Consider the following 20,722-nt stretch of genomic DNA (forward strand, 5'->3'; position numbering starts at 1 on the left):
CCATCTCCATTGACAATGATTTATGGCTCCCTCTCCACCACTGTTCACTCCATTGACTCCATCATTTAGTCACTCAACTTTCATTTATCTAGTAACAATAGGTTTGGGGGTTCTTAAATGAAAGGGCACCATGTGAAGTAGTCAGGAACTGGTTTGGATCTACTTGGCACATATGTGTGCAGCACAGGTCCACTGGTAGGTTCTCCCCCGCCACACACACACACACACACACACACACACACACACACACACACACACAAATTAGGTGCCATATTTTATAAAGGAGGTATGGGTTGAGGACTCTGGCCTTTGGGAGAGATAAATAAGGGGCTTTGATCAGGGGCAGAGAGAAATATTGTGTTTTAAATCATAACCACCAAAGTCTGGAATCAGACCAGGACCGACAATTTCTCTGAGAATTATCTGTTAAATAATGCTTCACTGGGGTCACAGAGTCACTGAGAAGGTTTGCCACATATTCTGTGCCTGGCAGACAGGGCAAAAACAAATGTTAGCTTCCTTTCCAATTTATTTCTCCCTCCACTTCCCTCCTCCCCGCTAATCTAAGGATTGGGGAGGAGCCAGAGAACAGACACTTGCTATTTTCTTCCTGTAGCTTCAGAGCACGCCATGTGTGTGGCTGTCTGCACATACAGAATAGCTCCATTCCGGCTCAAAGGATTTGGGAGACCAGTACTCTCCCCACTCCTGGGGTCACTGGAGCTAGAATCCTCTGGCTTCTGGCACTGAAGCTCCCCAGGCCACACCAGCTCACACATTTCCAAACCTACCGGCTTTTTGTAGGTTGGTTGGTTGCTTGCTTTTTGTTTTGCTTTGTTTTGTCTTGTCTTGTTATTTCTGCTCTGTTTTCTGTATAAAAGATTTTGTAGTTGGTTTTATACTTCTTGCCTAAGTGCCCATCAACCTGCTCTCAAGCAAGCAACTGGCACCACCTGGGAAACAGCTTTCTCATTTGTTCTAGGGATGAGCAGGTTTTCCTGGACCAAATCTCTCTGCAGGTGGTCCTGGATTCTTTGAATAATAAAGGAGCCCCCTTAGGTAGGCCTGAATGATCCTCTGAGTTGGTGCCCAAACAACCAGTGCCTCCCTGCCCCACAAGTTTCAAACTGATGGCTCAAAGTGCCAGAGCCACCTTGAGTATGCATTTAGTGGGCATCTGTCAGGCTGAGAAGGGTATAGCCATTGGCAGAATACAGTGTATCTGTGGGGAGCTGGTGGGGCTGTAACTGGGAGTAACTTCCTTGAGCTCCTAAGGGCCAGAGGAACTCTGATGCTATCAGGCTTATGGCTTATGAATCTGTGCCTTTGGGCCCATCCTTGCTTCTGCAAGAAAATATGAACAAAAAGCAGGGAGTGGGTGCATAGTGCCACCCTGGGGAGGGGCTCCCTGCCCACTAGCCTCTCTGCTGTCCCCCTGGTACACTACTGTAACAAAGGCTCTACCACAACACGTTTTCAAAGTTAGCTGAAGTCCCTTGGTCTACCAGCACACAATTGCGAGGATTAAAAAGGAGACAAGGAAAGATAGCTAGAAAACGGTGGGAAAGAGACCCTGGGAAAGCAACGAAAATCTTGCCTGATGCAGAAAAGGCTACGAACTGTTTTCTCCCTGCTGGCTGCTTTTCTCTGTGTTCTAAAGAGAACCTCCCAAAATTGGCTAAATAAAGGGATCACACCAGAGGATACGAGATAATGCTAAACCAACAAAAACAAAGACCAAACGAAACAGAGTGAGCCAGGAGAATACGCGGTTATCAAAACTTTGTTTGGCTGTATCTATTTATCATCGCTGCACACCCGGGCTCTGCGGAATATCATTCTGTTGATGTCACTTATCCTCAGCAAAATATTTACATATCCTTAAAAACGCCAGATGAGGGAGGCTGGCCCTCTCGCTGCCGCAAGCCGCCTCTCAAGCCCATTGCCAGGTCCGGGGCAGCCCAGAAGGTTGAGGGCATAGGGGTGGGTGGTACCGGCGGGTACAGGTAAGAGCTACCAATAGTTGTAAGAACGCGGCCCCCAAACGCTGCGCCCTGCCCAGCCTGCCCACTTCCCCTCTACCTGACTCGGCAAGAAGCAGCCACATCCCCGATACAGTATCAGCGCCTTCTCCTCCTCCCCTCCCTTTCTCATTGATTAAGTTCCCAAACCATTGTTAAAGCTGGGCTGCCTCCTTTAAAAAATGGGCTAAATTCGTCCGGCTTCTCTCCTCCACAAGAGGAATATTCATAAAAGTTTGGCAGTCGGAGGAGAAGCTGACTGAGTGCCATGGGGCGGGTGACAATTCGCTCTTCCCAAAGCCACCGTCTTCCTTCATGCCCTATCTGTCTCTCCACCCATCCGTCGTGCCCCAAGCCTACTCCACTGACTTCGGATAGGGAAACACAAAGCAGCAGCTGTTTGGCAACATTTCGACCCCTCGCCAACAACTGTGATGGGATGCCGTTTCCCCACCCAGGCGGAGCTTATCCTGAACAATAGTAGGGCTTTAAATGGCAAACAAGCAAACACACAGAGCACAACCCGAGCCCCGGAAAAAAAAAAAAAAAAAAAAAAGAGCTAACGCGCAGAGAGGCAATAACTCCCTCTGCAGCAAAAGGCACCACTGAAATGCACGCATTGAAAAAAAAAAAAAAAAAGACAGCGACAACGCTGCTTGGTGCCTAACATGGCAGAAAGCCGGAGCTGGTGCGGCCACCCTGGGTCTGGGCATTGGGGGGCACCGGGGCTCCCGGGGCGCTGACGCGCACTCACCCTGCTCCAGCGGGATGCGGGACTAGCTGAGCGGCACAAAGAGGATCCCAGCACGATCTGGCAAAAACCAACTTTCCACCCGGCTCGCCAGGGCCGCCAGATACGTCAACAGAATCCATCTTTCGAAGGGCCTGGAAGGCGCCGGGTTTTCCTGGCTGGGGCAGAATGGCAGATACCGAGACAAGCCCGGTGCGGTGCCCCGGCACGGAGTGCGTCGCGCGCCGCCCTCTGTGCCCAGTGCCAGAGCGGGTGGCGGCCTGAAACCCACTTCGGGAGGCCCCCGCCCCACCACCGGCGCTGCCTTCCCGACTGTCCCCGGCCGGGCCGGCCAGTGCGTGGCGCCGGCTAGCGGGAGCCGGGCCTAGGCGCGCCGCACAAGTGGTGGCCTCGGCCCGCGTCCCCGCCCCCGCCCGGCCCTCCCCGCTGGCCCCGGCCTCCGGGCGCTGTCCTGCCCCCGGGAGCAGCCAGGCCCCTCCCCGGGCGCCGGGCTCCGCCAGGCGCACCCAGCCCAGCTTGCCCCCTGCGTCCCGGTGGCAGGTCTGCCTGGGGAGGGCGGGGGTGACCCCAGCCCGCACCCGGACGCCGCGGCCGCTACCTCGAGATCGGGGCCGCCGCCTCCAGGAAGCCACGGGGTGGTCGTCGGTGTGGGAACTCTCTTGGCCGCCTCGCCGCCGGCCGCCTGGAGGGGGTGCACAGCGATGAGAGCCTCCGCTGCCACTGTCACCAAGCCGCTGTCGCTGCCGCCGCTGCCGCTGCCGCTGCCGCTGCCGCTGCCGCTGCCGCTGCCGGTTGTGCGTGTGCGTGTGTGCCTGTGTCCCGGCGAGTGTGTGTCTGCGTGCAGCGCTTGGCCTTTACTATATACACCAAGGGGTGGGAGGAGGCGGGGAAGGGGAGGGCTTGGGGGAGGTGGCGGAGGAAGGGGAGCAGGAGGGGGGCGAAAGGGTACCCAAGGAGGCGGCGGCAGAGGAGGGACAGGTGATCTCGCCCACGGGGAGGGCGTGGTTGTGGGCGGTGCGGGGTGACAGAAGGCTGGGGAGCTGGAGGCGAGGGGGTGTGTGTTGGGGGGACTGGTTGGGAAAGCCCGGAGGAGCCGGGATCCTGCTGCTTCCAGGAGAGCTGGGGACCATTCTAGACCTTCTGATGAAAGAGAGAGAAGAGCAGAGCCCTGAGAGAGAAAGTGTTTGGGTGACAGAAACAGGGGTGTGAGGAGGAAGGAGCAGCCAGCTACCATCCTAACATGCCCCAGGAGATCATAGTCTAGGTCAGAGATGACACTTCTAAGGCAGGACATTAGCGAAGAGAAAATTAGTCCAGCAAATAAAATATCATTTCCAAATAAGATATGAGTCGCATATTAATCTAACATGTATTATGCACCTAGTGTTTGCCGGTACTGGGCTATGTAAAAGCTGGAGTTACAGACATGAGGAATACACGGTTGGTGACTCATAAATAAAAAGTATGAATCAACAGTATTACTGATCATCAAAATTTATTTAAGTCTAAATCCTTTAAAAATGTTTTAAGAAGGCAAAAGGAGTTTCTGCATTGTTTTAATGAATCCTCAAAGTCGTAGAGGATTTTGTCTCCGTATTAATCAAAACAGGACGATGATATTTGAATGAGAATGATATAGCAGGAATTACTTCAACCAAATCAGAGAACAGTATGAATCTTGCAGTCCTTTGTGTGCTCAAACCCCTTCAAGCCTCAACATTGTGGGTATTAATAGTGGCATTTCTCTACTAGGATTTGGGATGGCCACAAGAATACAGAATACCTAGACAGCTTCCACCTTACTAACCTGCTCATAACTAGTGGGAACCTGCATTGGAATTTGAAAGGCTTCCTTCTAACCACAATGTGATGCAAATTTAATGTGGTAGTATCCAGGGCCAAATTATGACCTCTGTGGGCACTTGGTAGACTTTCTCTATAAAAAGATATTAAAAGTTACACTACAATTGCATTTGTGTAAAGCTGAATAACATGTATTCAGTTTCTTTAACTAAAGTATCTTTTTGTATTGATTTGAATTCTTTAGACTATTTCTGTATGTACCCCAAAAATACTGTACCCCCACTAACACAGTATTAGTGGGGGTCATCCTGCTGGTGCCTATACTATATTGCTCATTTTTGAAAAAGAGTTCATTTAATTCGAAGTCAGTTGATATAGGGGCAGAAAGATATATAACCGAATTTTGAGAGCTGATAAGGATTCAGACAGGATTGGGGAGTTCAAACTAGCCTAGAGTACACAGTACCTCTGGAAATATTTACCTATGACTGTGTCTTCAGTCATTTAGCTGGGAACTTTCAGAGTTCTTGGATCAGATATGTGAAATCTCGGTTGCCAGAACCTGGCTTGAATACAACTAAAGACACAGCTGGGCAATTATAATTGAGAAAGTTCATGGATGAAAGACTCATAAACGTTTTGTGTGTGATGTGGGGGAATGTACGTGTATGGTAGAGACTTGATATATATCCTGCAAGGCAATTACTAGCCTGTTTCTTTTGTTGGCTTGATCACAATGGTGGGTTAATGTTTGATCCTTGCTGGCAGTTGTGATTCATATAGCTGCCCTTGAGGTATATATACTTTCAAGAATGATTATATTGATTCAGACCCATGCGTAATAAACAGGCATCATGACTCCCATTCCCAAAGAAATGCACAGTGGTATCTTTCTACATTCCTACTGAGGTTGGCCTTGCAGAGAAGAAAAAAGAGCGGAGGGCCCCATAAAGGGCTGGTCTGGTCTGGAGGTTAGAGGGTGCTTTGGGAAAGAAATGGGGCATCAATGTGGAAGGAGTGCTGAGGAAGACGGAGGGAAGAAAGGACATGCAAAATCGCAGGAAACAGTGACAATGAGCTTCCAGGGTCGGTCAAGGGGGTGTTTTGAGACCTGTCATTTTACTATTTGGTGACTCTAAGTAACAGATAGAAATGTATATGAATATAGTATAAATTCATTATATAAACATATAAAATTTAAATTTAAATAATGAAAAACCAATCTTTACTTAAACATCTGTACATACTCATTACCCAGTCACTGAGTTAAAAAATGTCAGTTAGGGAGATGGTTAACACATGGTTGCTGACCCCAATTTGCAAACAGTTGCATAAAGTTTAACACACCATGATAGAATTTGATACACACCAAGCAATGAAATAGGCTCGGTGAACATCTACCAGGAAGAGTGGGGAATGGTGTAGGGCAGAGAAGTCAAGAAAGGTTTAACAGGCATAATGACAGCTACAGAATGCTAAGAGATGAGATGAACAGGAGTTCTCTGAAATAAGGGGAAAACATTATAAATGGAGGGAATAGCAGGTAGCAATGCTTGAACATAAGCATGTTCTTAGACATTGTAAATATTTTGTGAATCTGGAACGGTGGTTGCATAGAATAGCAGAGAAGGAGGAACAAAGTAGTTAGGTGTCCCTTGAGGTCCCTGGTCTAGCCTATAAAGGAGTTTTTCATTATAATAAAGGGTTTTAAGCCATGAAGCGATAAAGGAAGGTGTAGATTGAGGGCTGACATGTTTGTTGTTTGATATTAATGCGTGATGGATGGGGTGGGAGAGATTGTCAGCTGGGAGACAAAGTAAGACTGTCTATATTTGTAGTATTGAGGGATGAAGTCAAGGTAGCATAGGCACCAATGAAGAGTAGGAACTGGAGCCAACTAGTTCTCAGGATATAGAAGCAACTAATGATCGGGGAGGGAAGAAAGTGGAATGCTTGATTCATGTGTCAGGGTGGGTAGGGTGTACTTAGTGAGATAGAGGTCCCTGGGAAACAGATCTGGGGCTAGAGATGATAAATGAATTGCGATCCTGAGACAAGGATTGGAAAGTAAAACGTTGATTTGGAGCTGAAGAGAACACTAGCAGAGTAGTACAGAAGGCAAACTGAGATGTCAGTGCAAGAATGCAAGACAGGGTGTAATTTCCACCCTGGGAGACTGGAGCTTAAAGCCATAGGCGAACTCTTGGGCACTCAATGAAGAGGTGAAGATGATAGGTAAGGAGTGCTGATTTTCTAGCAGATTGAGAGAGTCTTTATCAAGTATAGGGAGATAGTGGTAGCTGCATGGATGAGGAGCACATGGAAATAGTAACATTCAATGACTGGGTGGTATGCCAACCAGTGTCTGTTTCAGGGAGTTCTGGGTAACTTGGCTTGAGTCATGGGTCTGCTGGGTAGCCACATAGGCAGATCTAGAGTTCAAAAATGTAAGCAGAAGACCAAGATTATAAAGTTGTTAGGGCCTGGGTATAGGTTGAGACAGTGGGAACTAGTGAGCTAGCTCTGTAGAAGATGTATGTGAATTGATTTAGTAACTGAGAACATTACCCTGTGGCACACTGACATGACCTATATGAGCACACCTGAGGATCTCAAGGAGTTAATGAAAGCTCTGAATTTACAGACGACAGAATGTTGGTGGGTGGGAGTACAGTATTTGTACTTTACTTACTGAAGGTAAATGATGTACCTAATGCTGACGTTGTGCTTTCAAATGATTTGGGGGTGAATAATGTTTACTGGGTGCATGAGTGAAGTGAGTATTTGGCAGCATAATCACAATGGAGAGTGATAAATGAAAAAATGCAAAAGTCCGTTGAAACACAAAGGGTTGAAGCCAAATACAGGCTTACGAAAACGGATAGAAACCATTCAGAGAAACAGTTCCATGCAAATGACAGTTTTACATAAGAAATAGAAGAGCCCATGGGCAAAAGGGAAAGGTGTTGACATTTGATAGAATGACAATGATGACAGAATGGTAATGTCTAAGGTAGTCTGTGTGGGGTAGAGGTGAGGGCTTCTGTGTTCATCTGTATTATGTACTTTGGATAAAATTATCAAAGTCTAGAACAAAGGATTTGTGAGTTTGTCCTTTGGTTGGGTGATTGATAAGCATATGCTAAACAACAATGATTTTTTTAAACACTATATTATTCGCTAGAATGCAAAGAATAATAATGTAACATTCTTCTCCTGTGTTGAAATTTCTTGGGGTCCAGGTGGAGCTCTGTATGATCTCTCAATCAGCTCCTTCCATTTCACAAGAGATTTTTGAGAAAGTATCACGATTAAGAAACAAGCTCATAGCCGGGCGGTGGTGGCGCACGCCTTTAATCCCAGCACTCGGGAGGCAGAGCCAGGCGGATCTCTGTGAGTTCGAGGCCAGCCTGGGCTACCAAGTGAGTTCCAGGAAAGGTGCAAAGCTACACAGAGAAACCCTGTCTCGAAAAACCAAAAAAAAAAAAAAAAAAAAAAAGAAACAAGCTCATTATAGAGGGCTTTTGCTTATGGAAGTGCCGTTGTGTAGTCTCTGTTTCTCTTGTCTAGCAGAACGTTAATAGTCAGATGCCCATCCCTCTCCTGTAAAACTTAGGCGCTTTAGGATTTGATCCTAGCTTTAGGGTGGATCTGTTTGATCTAAGAAAAATTGTATCCCTCCTGTTATAAGATGGGTCAAATAGATAAAAGGAGAGATTTGCTGAGGGCTCATGGGTAAGTTCCTATTCTCTAGGAGATTATTGCTCCCTCTCCCAATGGATGTGAGGATAGTATAACTCCATGTGCAACTGACAGCCAAAATGTAATGCCAGCAATCACCTGCTTGAGCATTTAGGCCACGTCACTGTGAAAGTAGCTCCTATTAACAATTATGCAAGGGCCAAACCTGGGTCTTGAGAAGTAGGTCCAGGAGATGCTGCTGCTGAGGGCAACACAGGCAAGATGAAGAACGGAGGGCCATGATTGTTACTAAATTACAACAGTCAACTCTAGAGCCAGGGCCTGTCCATCCTGTTAGGTAAATGTGTTAGGTAAAAAGTGCATGGCTTTTTCAGTTCAATTTCTTTGGGTCTGATCTCTATTGCTGGCAGACTGAAAGCATCTTAAGATCTATACACCATTCTAGGATCGCCGTTGCTTTGTTTTAGTCCTATCTCAGAAATAAGGGCTACTCTTGAGATAGATATAATAAAAGGTGTAGAGAAGCAGTAGATTAAGAATGGCAGGCATAACTTGACCTTAAAGACATTAATAAGCAGGCACGTGGCTATGATCCATGGCTGTGCTGAATTTGGCAGACCATCTGTACACCCAGTGGTTTTCACTCTACCAGAACCTTCAATGCATGTTTTTGCCTCTGACAAAGCAGGGGACTCCTGTGCTGGGGGCTAGAAGAATTTGTCTGCTGTTGTCACTGCTCCTTGTGGCTTTGAACAGCTTCTCTTTTGAGGCTGTTAATTCTTATATCCGCAACAGCCATCTTTCCCCTCATGTCTTGCCTTTCTCGCTTAATTTTAAACATCAAGGGAGGGGGCTATGCTTATATCTTCCCTCAGCTCCACTTGAACTTTCTCATGTGTGAGGCCTTAGGTCTGTGGTTGTCAAATTCATTGTTATCTTCCTTCACATTTGTGTTTGCTCTCCTATTCCCCAGGAACTTTGATATCCATTTCCTTCTGCAAGTATTATAACCAAATGCACTTTCCTTTACTGAGTGAAGATGAGGTATGAATAAAGAAAGCCAGGGGTGGAATTATATGGCTATCATCTGAGGCTGTGAGATTTGCCACATCAGCAGGGAGCTCTGCACAAGGCAAGTGAGAAGGCAGATTTTGTGAGACATAGTAGATTCCATATAAAGTCACCAACAAATGGCCAGAAGAAAATTAGAGCCAGGATAGAGATTTGGAGTCAGATACATGAGCTAATAAGGCAGTAAATTTTCTTTGAGCAGAAAATGAACCCTGATTTGTTTGGAAGAAGTAACTTCTTTTGTTTGATGGAATATCTTTGCTAACTGTAGCATGGGTGTGGCACACAAAGGAGCAAATACAAGGTAGCTCAGAAATGACTCCATAGAAAGCAAAGTCCTGAGAGGGAAAGGAGACTCAGAAAAGAACTGCATACACACACACCCCACATATGAATACATGCACATAGAAATATGCACATATGTGCATACACATGCACACGCATACACACACCCTCATACATACATCTATATGCGCCAAATCCTAATCTTTTTCCAGATGTTTAATTTATATTTCCTATCTTAACAATTCTAGGCCTTCTGCATATGTTACAGTCGTGTAACTTGGTCTTCTTGTAGAATTCCTAACAGTGGAAGCAGGGGCTGTCTCTGACTCTTTCCTCTTACTGGATTGATTACCTTGTCCAGCCTTAATACGAGGGGAGGTGCCTAGTCTTACTGCAACTTGATATTCCATGTTTGCTTGATATCCTTGGGATGCCTGCCCTTCTCTGGAGAGAAACATAGGAGTTGGGGGCAGGGGGAAGGAGGGGGAGGGACTGGGAGGAAAGGAGGGAGAGAAAACTTCAGTCGAGATGTAAAGAAAAAAATTTTAATTAAAAAAATTTATTCGCTGGGCGGTGGTGGCGCACGCCTTTAATCCCAGCACTCGGGAGGCAGAGCCAGGTGGATCTCTGTGAGTTCGAGGCCAGCCTGGGCTACCAAGTGAGTTCCAGGAAAGGCGCAAAGCTACACAGAGAAACCCTGTCTCGAAAAACCAAAAAAAAAAAAAAAAAAAAAAAAAAGCAACAACAACAACAAAAAAAATTTATTCACAGGTGAGCCAGATTTATCTCTGAGAAAGGAAAACTTGGGGAAAGTACCCTTAGTAATTAGTATTAGACTATCCAACAAGAATATCCAAAATCGATCATTAAAAACTAGCTGCTGAGGGCTTCCAATGCAACAGTGTTACTGTTACATGAGGTAGCAAGCTGTGACCCATGGATTACCCCAGTCACCCCCAAAGCACAGCCCTCTAGTGCCTAGCACTGTGGATAGTACAAGACTTGAGCCCAGCAACAGTCTTTGGAAAGGAGGGCTGTTGAGTGCTGAGGACTTGGTCAGCCACCAACCCAGCTAGCTGGTGGAAGGTGCTTTGTCCTCCCACCAATATGGCCTGCCTGATCTTGCTAGCATGTGTATCATGAAGAGACTGTGGCAATCAGTTTCCCAGGCAGATGGTGCCTGCCACAACATACATGTCATTCTAACATCCCCCTTCAGTGTGTCCAAGGTCAGTTAAGTTTGTCCTCCTTCATTCGTTAAAAAGCTCTCCAGTGTAACCAGGGGTGTTTCTGTGACTGTGTCTTTAAGAGATGAAAGAGTTGCAAAGTTGTACTGCTCAATGTGTAAAAATATTTATTTATTTATTTATTTATTTATTTATTTATTTATTTATTGTTATGTGTGTGGGAGTTTTGCCTGCGCATGTGTAAGTGCATTGCAGAGGCCAGAAGAGGGCACTTGATGCCATGGACACAGAATTGAAGAGCACTGTCAGCCCCCTGATATAGATGTTGGAAACTGAACCTGGGTCCTCTGAAACAGCAGTCTCTCCAGCCCTGTCATTTATTTTTGAACAGGATAGCAATGTCTAATACAAAAGAGACTTTAATCATTTTGGTTTTCTTCACCTTGTAGAACTTCTTTATGTATAAAGCCACTTGGACTGAACTGGGGCTCAAGGCATCCTGAGCATGGACTTTAGCATTGAGCTGTACTCCAGCCCCTATGAACTGAGTCATTTTATCAGTGGAAAAAAGTACAAGTGTAAAACATGTGTTGTCCAGCCTGGTTGGCATTTTTAATTGTGACGTATTACATGCATGGCCTTTATAACTGATCAACATCTAATTGCTCTCACAAGATTGCTCAACTTGGCTCATCTCAGCAAAGTCTCTGATACTCTTTCACCATTAAGGTTATCCTGGCTTGATCCTTGAGCCATACTACCAGAGAGCTGGTCTGAGTTGAGGCTGGCTTCTTTCACACAGGCTTCTTAAGCTCTTGAGGGAAGTACACTGGGCATCACTCAAGAACAAAGCCACAGCCTTTTGCCAATCATCGCCTCTGTAACCTCTCCTACACTGGCCCAAGACACGGAACTAGGCTCCTGGGGTTGAAGATTTGCAGGGCTCTCAGATCAGCTACGTAGAGCCATTAAGTGTCCCCACCTGTCTTTGACCTCCCGTGGCTGTCACCGTACAGAGTTGCTTCTCATTCACTGGCATCTTTCCCGAAATGCAGGCCTCGAACTTAGTGGACATGTTGCAGAAACTGTGGACTGCCATCATCTGAGTTCATTCGCTCTCGCTCTCTCTCTCCCTCTCCCTCCACCCCCCATTTTATTAGACAGATCCTTATTTTTATGATGACAAAACATTCTTAAATGAAATAGAGATGACTTTTGGAAAAATATATTGTGGCTTTAGAAAAAAGTCACAATTAATGTAACAGTACTGGGGGATATGCAAAATGTATTCTTTAAATTGGATTGTTTGTTATAATGCCTGTTTAAAAATTGCATGTAATTTTTTACATGTAGAAGGCTATCCTAGCTTCAGTATAAACACTCAATCACAAGTACCTCCAATGACCTGGATGTTTTGTTCAAGTGTTTCTGTTTATAGTATCATTTCAACTGAAATAAAATTATGGATAATTTTAGTCCTCCTCTGGTCTCTTAATACAGTCAAATAATACGTATTTTAATAATATTACCTAATCATAACAAACATTTCAATGGTCATATTTGAATTTTTTTAAAGTGGATTCATTAGCATATACTTGTTTTCCCCCTTCTACTGGGAGGAGGTGCTTAGAAATTCTGCTGTTATAAAAACATTTTTATCTCTGTGTATATAAATGTTGCCTGGAAAAAGGGAGTTATAAGGAAAAGTACACTGCTATAATGTTTTGGGGACAGGATCAGAAACATTCATGTGTTGTCAAGCTGATTTTCAAAGAAGATTCTACTTACCCTTTGAAACATGAGGTCTTGAGGGTGGGTGCATGTGTCATGAGTACCATAATATTTCTTTCTCTGACTACTAGAGAAGCAAGGTTTTTGTTTGTTTGTGAGCTTGCTACTTGTATATTTAATGGAATTGTCAGTTTATTTTCCTTGTCTCATTCTTCTTGAAATCATAGTGTTTGCATCTTATTAGCAAGTACATACTCTTTAACACAAGTAAATATCTTCCTGTTTTCTTTTTGTCCTGTGTGTTGGACTGTTAATAGACTGATAATTTTAAAAAGACAAAATTTATTTATTTTTTTGTAAAATTAAGTATACCAATTATCTGTTTTGTAATTCCTTCTGTTATTTAGGTAAAACCTAATAAACCTTAAATAATTCCATTTATATTCGTTTGGAAGATTTTGTTATTTTTTTGTAAGGTAGGATTTTAGAAATCTCATGCTTATGGATTGGTAGAATTAATATTGTGAAAATAACCATCTTATAAACACTATTTGTAGATTTAATGTAATCACAATCAAAGAGCTCCATCTTGTTCTTCACAAAAATAGAAAAATAACTTTCCTAAAATTCATATGAAATCACAAAACACCCAGGATAACCAAGGCAATCCTAAACAAAAAGAACAATTCTGGGAGTGGGAGTTTACCATTCTAGAGCTTAAGATACATTGCAGAGCCATAGTAATAAAACAGTATAGTACTGGCACAGAAACAGACTCATAGACCAATGGAACAAAGTCAAAGACCCAAACGTGAGTACCCACAATCTCAACCACTTAACATTTGACAAAGATGCCAAAAATGTATGCTGGAGTAAAGAAAGAATCTTCAAAAAATGACGTTGGAAAAACTGGATGTCCACATGCAGAATGAATTGGACTTGTATCTATCACCTTGTACAAAAACTAACTCTAAATAGATCAAAGATCTAAACTGACGCCTGAAACACTGAAAGTGCTAGAAGAAAACACAGGCAGTACTCTATGTTATGTAGATATAGGAAGAGACTTCCTGAATAGGACTCTATTTGCCCAAGAATTAAGGCCAGCAATTGAGAAGCAGGACTTCATGAAACTAGTTTCTGCACAGCAAAACAAAGAGGGAGCCAACAGAACCGGAAAGAATTTTTGCCAGCTATACATCTGGAAGAGGACTAATATCCAAAATTTATAAAGAACTCGAAAAACAAAGAGCAAAAAACAAAACAAAACCCCCAAACAAGCAAATACACAAAAAAACATAATACCCATTAAAAAAAAGTGTGCCAGGGACCTGAACATAGAGTTCTTGATAGAAGAAAAACCTGGCTAAGAAATATCTCACAAAACGTTCATCATCCCTAGAAATTAGGGAAGCATAAATCAAAACTTTGAGATTTTAATTGTATAATTTTTTACAAGCAGTTGTTCAAATGTCTCTACATTTTAAATATGGAATCCCTTCTTTACTGATTTGTACTTTCTTTTTAAGCAAATACTAAGTTGTTATTTAGTAGATTCTATTTTGGGGCTGTTGGGTATGTTTTGTGGCGCTGTTCCTCCTTTTAACAAAATATTTTATTTTAACATATGTATAGCTGCAGATGCAGCTTTAAGAAACAATATAGTGAGGTCTCTGTACCTTTTCTCCAGTTTCATTCGATGCTAACATCTTGCAAAATTGTAGTGTGGTATCACAACCAGAATATTAGCACTGATACAATTCACCAGTCTTATTCAGATTGCTTCAATTTTTCATCTAATTGTGTGTGTGTGTGTGTGTGTGTGTGTGTGTGTGTGTGTATGTTGTCATTTCAAAAGTGTTATATACATGGAATTATACAGTGTGTAACTTTGGGAGATTTTTTTTTCTTGGCATAATTCACTGGAGAGTCATTACATTGCTGTGTTTATCAATAGTTTCTTTTTGCTGGATAGTAGAGTCCATGTGATATACACATGCCATAGTTTCTTTCTCTATTCATATGTTTGAGTACATCTGGAGTGTATTTTTCCAGGATAAACTCTGAAAAGTTCAATTGCTGAGTCATAAGGTAATTGGACGCTTGCTGTTTTTATGAATTGCTTTATAGAGTGGCCATAGCATTTTAGATTGCTCCTAGAAATGGACAAAGGATCCCATTTCTCCACATACTTGCCGCTATCGGTATCAGAGATTTTTGTTTGTTTGTTTTAATTTGAGACATTCTAATTGGTGTGTAGTGAAAGTCAGTTGTGGTTTTAATTTTATTTCCCTAGTAGTCAACGATGTGGAACACCTGTCCATGTGCTTATTTGACTCTGTGTCTTTCTCAGTGAAACATATACTCACAGCTCCCATTTCATAATTGAATTATTGGTTTTCTTACTGTTCACATTTGAAAATTCCTTAGTCTAGCTTTTAATTCATTAATCCTTTGATGGTTTTGCAAATGTTTTCTCTGCCTCTTGTCTTTTCACTTTCTTAATGTGATCTTTCATGGAGCAAAGGATTTTATTTAGATTTATTTTAGTTTTATCTATGGAAGTCCAATTGCTTGAGCACTATTTATTGAAAAGGCTACTCTTCCTCTTTTCGGCTGCTTTTGTATCTTTTCAAAAATTGGCCGTGTGTGTGTGTGTGTGTGTGTGTGTGTGTGTGTGTGTGTGTGTGTGTAGTCCTGGATTCTGCATTACAGTATTGATCTGTGTGCCTATTCTTCTTCCCACAGACAGTCATAGTTACTGTGACTGTCCAGCAAACATTAATACCAGGTAGAGTATTAATTAATTAATCACAGGTAGAGTGATTCCTCCAACTTTCTTCTTTATCCAGATAGTTCTAGCTATTCTAGTCCTGTCCTTCTTTCCTTCTATCCTACCTCCTTCCCTCTTTCCCTCCCTTTTGTTCTTTTGTGTGTGTGTGTGTGTGTGTGTGTGTGTGTGTGTGTGTGTGTGTGAGAGAGAGAGAGAGAGAGAGAGAGAGAGAGAGAGAGAGAGAGAGAGAGAAAGACACAGAGAGAGAGACAGAGAGACAGAGACAGAGACAGAGACAGAGAGACAGAGGGAGAGACAGAGGAAGGGAGAGAAAGTGTCCTGGCTGTCCTGGAAGTTGCTATGTAGAACAGTTTGGCCTCAAACTCATGGAGACCCTCCTGCCTCTGCCTTCTGCCTGCTTGTATTAAAGGTGCATACCACCAATACATGCCTCCTTTGTCTTTTTTATATAAAAATTTAGAATAATGTTTTCTATGCCTATAGAAAAATTTACAGGAATTTTGGTAAGATTTGCTTTAAGTGTTTAGATAAATTTGGGTAAACCTGAAATCTTTGCTATGCGAAATTTTTCAATCCACAATTCCAAATGTATCATCATTTACTAAGTTCTTCCATTTCTTTCATTAGCACATGGCAGTTTTCAGAGTTCAGATCCTGTACATAACTTGCTACCGTTTGGCCTGTTTTATTTTCTTTGAAATAATTGTAAATGGTTTGTGTTTTAAATTTCTACTTCCATATGTTCATGTTCAGTACATAGAAATAAGACTGATGTTTTATGTAATTATTATTATCAGTTTCAGGAGGTCTTTTTAAAAATAGAAATTCCATGAGATTTTCTACACAGGCAGTGATAACATCAGCAAATATAGACAGTTTCATTTCTATCTTTGCAATGTGTATGTCTTTCTTTTCCTTGTTTTATTGCAGTGACAACTAAAATTTCTAGTACTATGCTGAGCATGAATGTTGACAGTAGGCAACCTTACCTTATTCCTTTAATCTTATATTAAAAAGCATTCAGTCTTTAAGTAGTAAGCATGATGTTATCTACAGATTAAATGTACATATTATTTGTCAATTGAAGATGATAATTTCTCTATATCTACCTTATGAGAGGTTGACTTTTAAATCAAGAAGGAAAGAATATTGAATTTGGTCAAGTGGATTTTCCAAATCAGTTAATATTGATCACCTGTTTCTTCTTACTGATGTAAAGGATCATAATTTAATGTTGAATCAGACTTTCATATCTTAAATTCCTCTCAGTTATGATGTAATATTTTTTCATCTTACTAGATTCTAGTAGATATAATGTTGAAAATATTTGTGTCTAAGTTCATGAACAATATAGATGTTTATCTGTTGTTCCTTTTTGTGCTAATTTTTATGTTAATATTTGCCTCACAGTATAAATTAGGATATTTTTCTTCACTTTTATTTTCTAGAAAAAGTTATGTGTAGCAATAACGCCTGCGCTACCACCACCCATTCACCATGGATCGAACAAGAGAGACAAAGACAGTGGGTCACTCACCTGAGCAGAATGCCAAATGCTGAATGCCGTTTATTGAAAGAGGGAGGAAACCTTAAATACAGCACAATGGGAGAACCCCAGAGGGCAGAAGTTGGCTACAGAACATTCTACATTCTTGCATCTAATCTGTTAACGCCCAATATGCAGGATACGCAAACAAGGAACTTCCCTTAAGCATTCAGGAGGGTGGATACTGGCAGGGAATTAGCATAGGGAGGACATCTGGTCAAGGTCGGCAAGCAGGCAATGGCTTTACTCAATATGGGAGGAGACCAGGGCCCTACAGGTCCCCCCTTTTTACTAAAAAATGAGCTTCTGACTTAGGTTGCATGGGACGTCAGCAGGTCACCTTACCCGTCATGGAGATACCTGCCCAGGCCACACAAGTGCTCTGTCTTAGGTTGGTGATCACCCCCAAGCATTACCCATCTCTGAATACTCATTATCATACAGGCTCAACCACGTGAGCTGTAGAGTAAACTGTTGCCAAAGATCTCAAAGTGGTGCTGGGCTTGCAATCTGTGTGACACAGAAAAGACCAACAGAAGTCCTAACCCATCCATAGCCAGGAGGCTAAAGGCAATTGAGCCATTCCCTTTCTTCGAGCCTTATACAAATTGGAGTCCTCGTAAGATGGTATCCCAAAAGCAAATGGAACTTGAGTTTTAAATTTTACAACTTATAAAGCCAATTCAAATGTATATAACTGTAGAATTAAATTTATCATGCCCAATAGAATGAAAGATTAACTAACTGTGGTAGCTACTTTTGCTGCCAGGGTCTCCATTGTGCTAGCTGCAGAAACCAATTAAGAAATAGCAATCCCAGAAACAGTTGCAGCAGTGGCCACCACCGCTGTAACAGCAACAATGGCAACAGTGATGTCAGATTCTCTTCTGGAGCATGTGAGCATCATCTGTGTCTAACTGCCACCATCCACTGGCATGGACACAGCTCCAGGAACACGAACCACCAAGGTCCATTTTTCTTGATCCCAGCATAACTTAAGCTGGCAGCTCTGCAAAAGAACAACTAAGAACCATAAAGAAAACAAAAACAGCCAGGCAGTGGTGGTGCACGCCTTTAATCCCAGCACTCGGGAGGCAGAGCCAGGCGGATCTCTGTGAGTTCAAGGCCAGCCTGGGCTACCAAGTGAGTTCCAGGAAAGGTGCAAAGCTACACAGAGAAACCCTGTCTCGAAAAACCAAAAAAAAAAAAGAAAAAAGAAAAAGAAAAAAAAACAGCAAACAAGGAGCAGAACTAATGGTCTCATAATGGCTACATTCAGGCTCACAAGTTTTAAGGTATCTTCAAAAGGAGGCTAGATGAATTTCAGGAGGCCTATCACAGAGCCACTCCTGAAAAGTTGGTACTACACCAGCTTGAAGAGGGTGAAAAGGCTTAGCTGGCATGCTACTGTTAACAAATAGAGGTCAGTGACCTTCATGGTTATCTTTAAACTCCAAGGTGTCTGGGTGACACATTCTCAAACATGCTTGAAAGAGCAGTTACCATACATTACCTTCTGAAGAATCCAACCGCATGGCTATGGTTCCTAGGCTTACATTAATGTTTGCCAAGGCTAGCCATATTGGGCCCTCAATCCCCATTGGCATCAGAAGGGGAGAGTTCTTCACGAAGGCCCAATAGGTCTCTGCTATGTTGGGATTCAGCAGTAGCCACAGGGCACACGCAGTGCTCAGGAGCCCAAAGAGGAACCTCATTGTCCTGAGGAAAGACACCAACAGATCCCCGGGCACACACCAACACCAGATTGGGTCCCCTTCAAGTGCCAGTAGAAAGATCCTTCCATCGCACCAAAGGATGATTTGCAACAGGAGCCCTCCAGTGCTTATCTGGAGCAGATACTCTAGCAGAATCCACCAATAAAAAAATTAAAATATATAAAACAAGGGAAAGAATAGAATGTGGAGAGGAGAGATGAGCTCCTAGCTCCCCCTTTTTACTTTAGCAATATATGTTTTTAAGGTACGATGGCAGCATTCTACTATTGCCTGTCCTTGAGGATTATAAGGAATACCAGTCTTATTAACGATAGAAAAGTCTTGGTAGAATTTTGAAAATCCTGTACTGCTGTAGGCTGGACCATTATGAAACTTCCTGGGTCTTCATATGTTTTTGAGGAAGTTATTAAAGTATACATTCAATCTCTTTAGGAGTTATAGGACTATTCATGTTATCTATATTATTTTAGTTGAGCTTTGATAATTTGTGTTTTTTAAAGAATTCATTCTTTACTTCTAAATTTATATTTATATTAATACAAATTTATATCTATGTTTATACAATTTATATAATATATCTATAATATATAATATAATTTATATTTATATTAATATAAATTCTCTGCGGTATTTCCTTATAATTCTTCCAATTGCTATGAGGTCTGTAGTGACGTCTTTCCAATCATTCTTGATACTGATGATTTCTTTCTTTTCTATCTTTTACTAATGCCTTTATTTTTTGATGAGATATTTTTTATTTCACTAATACTATTTCTTCCTACTTTCAATTTTATTGATTATTTGATTTTTATCATTTACTTCTTTCTTTCTGCTTGCTTTGAGCTTATTTTACTCTTTATAGTTTTCAGGTTATGATTTAAAACATTTCCTCTTTTTTCATGTAAGTTTTTGGTGCTTTAAATTTCCCTGTCCACACTTCTTTAGTTGTATCACACATATTTAGTTATTTTGTATTTCCTTTTCATTCATTTCTATATGGTTATTTTAAAGTTTTTTCTTTAGGACATTATCCTAGGCACATAGATTATTTAGAATTCTTGCTTATTTTCTTGACACTTAATTTTTTTAAATTTATTGACTTATAGTTTCACTCTGTTATTAGCAGAGGATATGAACAATTTAAGCCCTTTCAAATTTATTAAGATTGGCTTTCTGGTTCAAGATTATCTATTTTAGTGACTATTCCATGGATGTTTGAAAAGTATGTATATTTGTTGTTGCTGGATGTGATGTATTATGTGTGTCATGGAGCTCTCACTGGCTGGCTCTGTTGCTCAGCTCTTCTGCATCTTCTCTGATTTTCTGTTTAGTAATTGTATACCTTGCTTAACTGTAAAATTATGTATTTCTCTTTTCATCTCACTTAGTTTATGCTTCATTAATTTTGTGGCTCTTTTATGGTTACACACCTCTTCTTGGTATATTTACCATTAGCCTTATGCAATTTCATTCTCGGTCTCTACCAATTTTCCTTTCTTTGAATTCTACTTTAATATCAACATTCTTTCTATTAATTGTTATACCTAATGTTTGTTTGGTTTCTCTGTTTCCATCCTTTTATTTCTACTTATGTATGTCACTGGATTTGAGGTGACATTTTTGTCAACAACATGGTTGAGTCATTTTTTAGATTTACTGTAGTAATCTCAGTCTTCTTATTGGTGAATTTCCCCCATTCATATTTAACATAAATACTGGTATTTGGGGGACTAATTCTGCTATTTTATCATTAATCAGTGTCTTCAAATTCTCAGCCTTCTGTTTTTCTTCTCTTCACATGAGCTACTTAAACTTTTGAATAAATCCAATTTGAATTGTTTATATTGTTTCTGTGTGTAGCTCTTCAGTTTGCTTTCTTAATAGCAAATGAATTTTGGGTATTAGATATATGTTGCACCAGAATTTCTTGTCAACAAAATTTTTCCACCTCAAGTCAAGAGGAGAACATCTGCTTTCGTCTTCATCCTTTTATACTTTAAAATAACATTGATTTTGATATCAGGTGATACTGTAACTTTTGTTTTAATTATGAAATACAATTTCTAAAATTCATGAGGCTATTTTATTGTATGCA

At 41.7% G+C, this 20,722-nt stretch overlaps 1 protein-coding gene across 2 annotated transcripts in view; it reads right to left on the bottom strand.

Moving 5' to 3' along the window:
- The window catches only part of Rai2 (retinoic acid induced 2), a 63,179-nt gene extending 59,693 nt beyond the window's left edge, over positions 1–3,486 (bottom strand). Inside the window, exon 1 of one of the 2 annotated variants that reach the window (XM_059250536.1) lies at positions 3,371–3,486. The gene's annotated coding sequence lies outside the window, so the exon portion shown is untranslated. Of the gene's footprint in view, positions 1–2,775; positions 3,073–3,370 lie in introns of those variants that run through there. The other variant, XM_059250535.1, reaches the window with a different exon arrangement.
- Between the last annotated feature and the right edge of the window lie 17,236 nt (positions 3,487–20,722).

The sequence above is a fragment of the Peromyscus eremicus genome, chromosome X (assembly GCF_949786415.1).
Source record: "Peromyscus eremicus chromosome X, PerEre_H2_v1, whole genome shotgun sequence".
NCBI classification, from domain to species: domain Eukaryota; kingdom Metazoa; phylum Chordata; class Mammalia; order Rodentia; family Cricetidae; genus Peromyscus; species Peromyscus eremicus.